Source organism: Gossypium hirsutum, chromosome A02, assembly GCF_007990345.1.
Source record: "Gossypium hirsutum isolate 1008001.06 chromosome A02, Gossypium_hirsutum_v2.1, whole genome shotgun sequence".
NCBI lineage: Eukaryota > Viridiplantae > Streptophyta > Magnoliopsida > Malvales > Malvaceae > Gossypium > Gossypium hirsutum.
The window spans coordinates 33117564-33123984 of NC_053425.1; positions in this window are offsets into that span (position 1 = coordinate 33117564).

Below are 6421 nucleotides of genomic sequence, written 5' to 3' on the forward strand. Positions count from 1 at the left end.
CAGAATCACGTAGCAAGGAGATAGCACACTTTAGGCATTCATCGGGTGTACAAGATAGCTCATCGAGTACCCGGATAGTGTTGTCCAGCCAAAATTCAGCTTGCTCGGCATCATCGCTATCCATAGCCTTAAATTCAGTAGCCCCATGTTTTCGGATTCTGTCAACTGGGGGCTTATTTGACCTTATTTGGTCCGTTACCGGTGGTATTGTAGGTGCGGGGGTAGTATTTGTCGGGAATGGAGGTTGTGGAACAGCCATATTAGTTCGAATGTATTGGTTAAACCAATCATTCATCACGCTATAGAATGCTTGTCTAGCTTCATCATTCGGATTACTAGCATTAGGTTGAGAGTCTGCCGGCACTGTCCCTTGTGCGGGAGCAGGCGCTACACTCTCAAGATCATCAGCTACCTCTCGGTCACGATCGGGATCCATTACTATAAATAAACACATTTACAATTGTCAGAAATCACCACACTATCAAGAAATCACATAAAATGGCATGTATAGCTAGACCCAAAACATTACGGTAGTCCTAGAATCGACTAAACTGTAGCTCTGATACCAATAAAATGTAACACCCCGAACCCGAGACCGACACCGGAGTCGGACACGAGATGTTAACAAACTTTGAAAAAAAAATTTTCCAGACACTGCCCAGTCTGAGTACTAGTCGCTTCAAAAATCATATCTTGAGTTTCACAACTCGAAAATCAGTTTTGTGATTTTTCCCTGAAACTAGACTCATGTCCCCACCTATTTATTTTTTTCTAGAATTTTTGGTCGGGCCAATTAGAACAGTTTATTAGTCAAAGTCTCCCATGTTACAGGGGTCGACTACACTGACCTTTTCCCATTACGACTTGGATATCTCTCTGCACAGACCTTCAATACTGATGCCGTTTGTTTCTATGGAAACTAGACTCAGAGAGGAATCCATACATATATGGTATGACCCCTAATTATCTCTGGTCAATTTATAGTGAATTTCCAAAGTCGGAACAGGGAATCCAGAAACTGTTCTGGCCCTGTTCCACAAGAACCCGAATATCTCTTACTGTACTGTTCCTATGATTGTTTCGTTACTTCCATATGAAAGTAGATTCATCAAGATTCGATTACATAATTTATTCACTATTTAATTCCACTCCTACGAATTCTTGTGATTTTTCCAATCCACACCACTGCTGCTATCAGCTTCTGTTTTCAAAGTAAACCTTACCTAATTTGGGGTTTCATGGACCAACTAGGGCCTTGTCATACATAAGCCCACATATGATCATACTTAGCCATTCCAGTGGCTGATCATTTGCTCAACACTTCCATTCCAACTATAGTTACATCATGAAACCATCTATACATTCATAAACACGAATGGTCTAATGCCATACTCCACTTCTACAAGCCATTTTCGCATGGCTGTACACTTATACATTTCATAAAGTACTCGAAAACAACAATGGGTAGTCCTATACATGCCATATCAAGATTCAACCAAAATAGTACCCAAAAGAGCCTTTGATAGTGTGGGCGACTTCGACTTCAAGATCCCGAGTCCGATAGCTGGAGAACCAAAAATCTATAAAACAGAGGAGCAGTGTAACGAGTAAGCAATTTATGCTTAGTAAGTTTTGAGCAAGGAATTCCAGCATAAACAAAGAATAACACACATTTAGCTAAATGGAATATTTCATAATACGCAATTTACCGATATCAAACTTGCTTCACAACATTAACAACCCTTATGTACATACACAATAGACTAACTTAGCCGAAGGCCGGTAGCTCGTTTATCAACTGAGCGAACATTTATTTGTAAGGGCTCGATTAAATTCAACACATACGTAACATATCCCCATATTGGGATGTTTTTCGAGTATTCGCTGGAATTTTACAGCAAGCTCATTCATTACCAAATCACGTACCTTCGGGATTTAACCGGATATAGCTCCTCGTTCAAATGCCTTCGGGACATAGCCCGGTTTTAGTAACTCACACAATGCCTTCGGGACATAACCCGGATTTAACAACTCGCACGAATGCCTTCGGGACTTAACCCGGATTTAACAACTCGCACGAATGCCTTCGGGACTTAACCCGGATTTAATATCTCGCACAAAGGCCTTCGGATCTTAGTCCGGATATATTCACTTAGCACAAAGCCTTCGGGACTTAGCCCGGACAGCATTCAATTAATCATGCACATCTAACAATAATTCATGGCACATTCATATTTCATTTTCATTTGCGAAACTCAAACACAAGGCACATATCATCCTTGCACATTCGGCTCAATAGCCTTACATAGAGCATGATTTAATCACATCGTAATTTAAGCTCTCTTACTCAAGAACTTACCTCGGGTGTTGTCGAACGATTCCGCTAGCTATTCAACCACTTTTTCCTTCCCTTTATCGGATTTATTTCCCCTTTGCTCTTGAGCTTAATCAAACAAATAAATTGATTTCATCATTTAGGCATCAAAAAGATGAGCACAAGGCACTTAGCCCATATTTATACATTAGACATTAAAGTCTCATACATGCAAAAATCATGCATCAACACAACATATTAGCTAATTTCTTTCCCCTTGGCCGAATATGCATGTCTATTTTTGGGGTCGATCTCAACACTTAATACACACATATACACACACTAGTAAAGCATCCTCCCCCTTTTCATCGATTTAACACATGCATTGCTCATCAACATGCAAAGTTACATTCGGCCTTAGCACACATCTTGCTAGCCGATTCTTCTCCATTTAGCAACCAATGCACATATGTGCTCACACAAATATGCTAAAAAGGAGGTTCAAGAATCATCAAGCCATCATCACATGCATCATTAACAAGCTTTATATTTTGCATGCAATGGCATTAACACAACCTCCACCTAGGCCGAATCTTAACTCATCCTCATGCCTCATCACCACAACATCAAACATCAACCAAGAATGATGCATCCATGGTCAAGTGCCATTTCCATCACATAGCAAGATTTAGACCATGGGCTAGGTAGAACTCAAGCTAACAACTAAAACATGCATGCATCTCATGGAACATCATCAAACATACCTTAGCCTAGCTACATGCATGGCCGAATCTCTTCACCTTTCTTCTTCTTTCCTCCTTAAAATTTTTGGCCAAGGATGAACCAAAGGATGAGAAATTTTTTTCTTTGTTTTTCTTTCTAATTTAGGCTAAATGAAGGTGAGAAAGGATGAACACAAATTTTTCTCCTTTCTTCTCTTTAGCTCACGGCAATGGGGGGGCAACCACACATTTTTTTTCTTTTGTTTCCATTTCTTTATTACCCATACTCCTTATTTTATTCTTCCATTAACAAAACATGTTTCATGACATGTTTTGCCCATCATTCCTTGTCATGGCCGGCCACTACTCATTAGGGGGGAATTTGACATGCAAGTCCCCCCTTTGTCCACATGCACTAATAGGTCCTCACACATTGACCTATCACATTTTAGAATTTTCTCACATAAGTCCTATTGACTAAATTCACATGAAATCAACCAAATTGAAGCTTGAAATTTTCACACATTCTTAATTACATATTCTAGATAATAAGTATCACATTCAAACATTTCGGTGACTCGGTTTAGCGGTCCCGAAACCACTTCCCGACTAGGGTCAACTTTGGGCTGTCACACCCGTGTCTTAGCCCGTGTACAGAAACTGGACATTCTGTCTCTGACGTCAGCAATTCTTAAGGGTCACACGGCCAAGGCACACGCCCGTGTTCTGGGCCGTGTCCTTCACACGGCTGGGACACACGGTCGTGTCTTTGCCCATGTGTTTACTACCATGCATACTGACTTGCAAATTCTACTTGCAGGGGACACACGGCCGGATCATACGCCCTGGGGAAATCCATGTGTCACACACGGCCTAGACATACGCCCGTGTGTCTACCCGTATGGGTAACAACAAGGCTATCTACCAAGCCTCTTTATCACCCTTACTCATATAACCTACACAAAATCAATCAACACCAATGCAAGAATGATACACATAACTAAAACAGCCATAATAGACAACATTTCACATATGAAATATACTCATCCAGGAAAATAACATATTTTATGTATATATAACAAAATGAATATTAGCCCTCATTTAAGGCTTTGTACAAAATAAAGAGTTTTAGCCTAAGCCCTATACATGCCATACTCAAAACAAGTAATCTAACTATACTGAGTGCTTCAACTGGTAGTGTGATCGTTGGCTCTGACGTCAGTTGGTCTTTGAGCTATTTAGGTGGCACTATAAGAAAATGGAAAGGAGAGGAAGTAAGTACAGAGCTTAGTAAGTTGCATGCAAATAAATATAACATCAATTCTACCATTCATCAATATGCTCATAGTACAAGGGAAGGTATAAGCACAACTTACTCATTACTATCCATTACAAATCATATAGCATATTTTGAGCTCACATCTCATACATACTAAATCGGTACCTTACCACTAACAACAAGGTTATACGTTTCTCATTAGCTTAAACCATAACTCTCACCGTTGAACCATTTGGAACACTACTGGATAATCAATAAGCCTCAAACATGGGTTAGAATGCCGATGCCATGTCCCAGACATGGTCTTACATTAGCTCATATCTCAAGTCGATGCCATGTCCCAGACATTGTCTTACACTGACTATCGTCATCGAGGCCGACGCCATGTCCCTGACATGGTCTTACACTAGCTCTCACATATCCGTGCCGATGCCATGTCTCAGACATGGTCTTACACTGACACATCTCGTAGCCGATGCATGTCCCAGACATGTCTTACACTGGCTTACGTCTCGAGGCCGATGAATGTCCTAGACATGTCTTACACTAGCTCTCGTCTCAATGTCGATGCTATGTCCCAAACATGGTCTTACACTAGCTCATATTAACCCATACGTCATGGCATGAATATCCGATTTATTTCCTATCGTTCAAATGAGAGAGTCTCATATCTCAATTATCATCATGCATTCTCAATTCCACAATCAGGCAACTCATGCTATAGCAATCCAAAAACATATAATAACAATGTAGTTGTATTATTTACATACAACTATCTCGGATTACAAGATATGGCGATTAGTCGGTCTAATCTACTTGCTTGGCCTTCCCCCGATCTAGGTTCGGATTTTGAATTTCATGATAAATAATAATAAAATTCACTCATTTTGTCAGCACCTTAATCTAGACACTTTAAAATTCAATATTGGGCAAAATGACCATTTTACCCCTAGACTTTCACAAAATGACCATTTTACCCCTATGCTCAAAAATAAATTTTCATCGAATTTCTTCATATCATAAGCCTAGCCGAAGCCTTTTTACTCTTATAGCAATCCAAAATTTCCACTATTTCACCCATTTATCATCAATTTTTCAACTTACTCAAAATAGTCCCTATTAGGGTTTTCATGAGAAATCCCTTCACAAAAGTTGTTTATTATACATTTAATACTCATATTCTTCCATAAAATCTCAAAAAAAATTACACATATGATTTCATGACAAAACCCTAAACTCTGAACCATTCTATAAAATAGTCCCCTTAATAGAAGGCTTATGCTTCAAGGGGTCCAAAAATGTAAAAATCATCAACAAAAAGTATGTAAATCACTTACTTGCAAGGGAAACAAGTTGCTAAAATTTTTTAAGCTTAAAACCCTTAAAAATTGCTAAAAAATCAGTGGTAGTGAAGAAAATGAGAATATGATATCATCTTTTTCTTATTTTATTTCTATTTTAGTCAAATTAGCCACCAAACCCACCAAACTTGGACTTCTTGACCAAAATGTCTCCTATGGCCGACCATGTACTATAGGGTCTAATTATTTTTTAAAACCCCAAAATTAGGTTCCCTAGCTATTTGGCACCTTTAGCTATTAAAATAGGACTTTTGCACTTTATGCGATTTAGTCCTTTTTCGAAATTAAGCCCTCAAACGCTAAAATTACTTCACCAAATTTTTCATACACCCTTATAATCATGCTATAACCTCAAAAAAATTAATAAAACAATTTTCCCAACTTCAGATTTATGGTCTCAAAACCACTGTTCTGACTAAGCCCAAGATCAAGTTGTTACAAGGCGAGAGACTGAGTGCTCAGTAGGGGACTTTGTCTTTCTTAAGGTTTCTCCGTGGAAGAAGGTTCTGAGGTTCGGTCGTAAGGGCAAGCTAAGCCCTAGGTTTATTGGGCCGTATTGGATTCTGAAATGTGTGGGACCAGTTGCCTATCAGTTGGAATTGCCCCTTGAATTGGACCGTATCCATGATGTTTTTCACGTTTTGATATTGAGATGGTACCCATTGACTCATCTCACATTGTCTCGAATGAGGATATTAAGGTTAGGCTGGATTTGACCTTTGATGAGGAGCCAGTTCAGATTCTG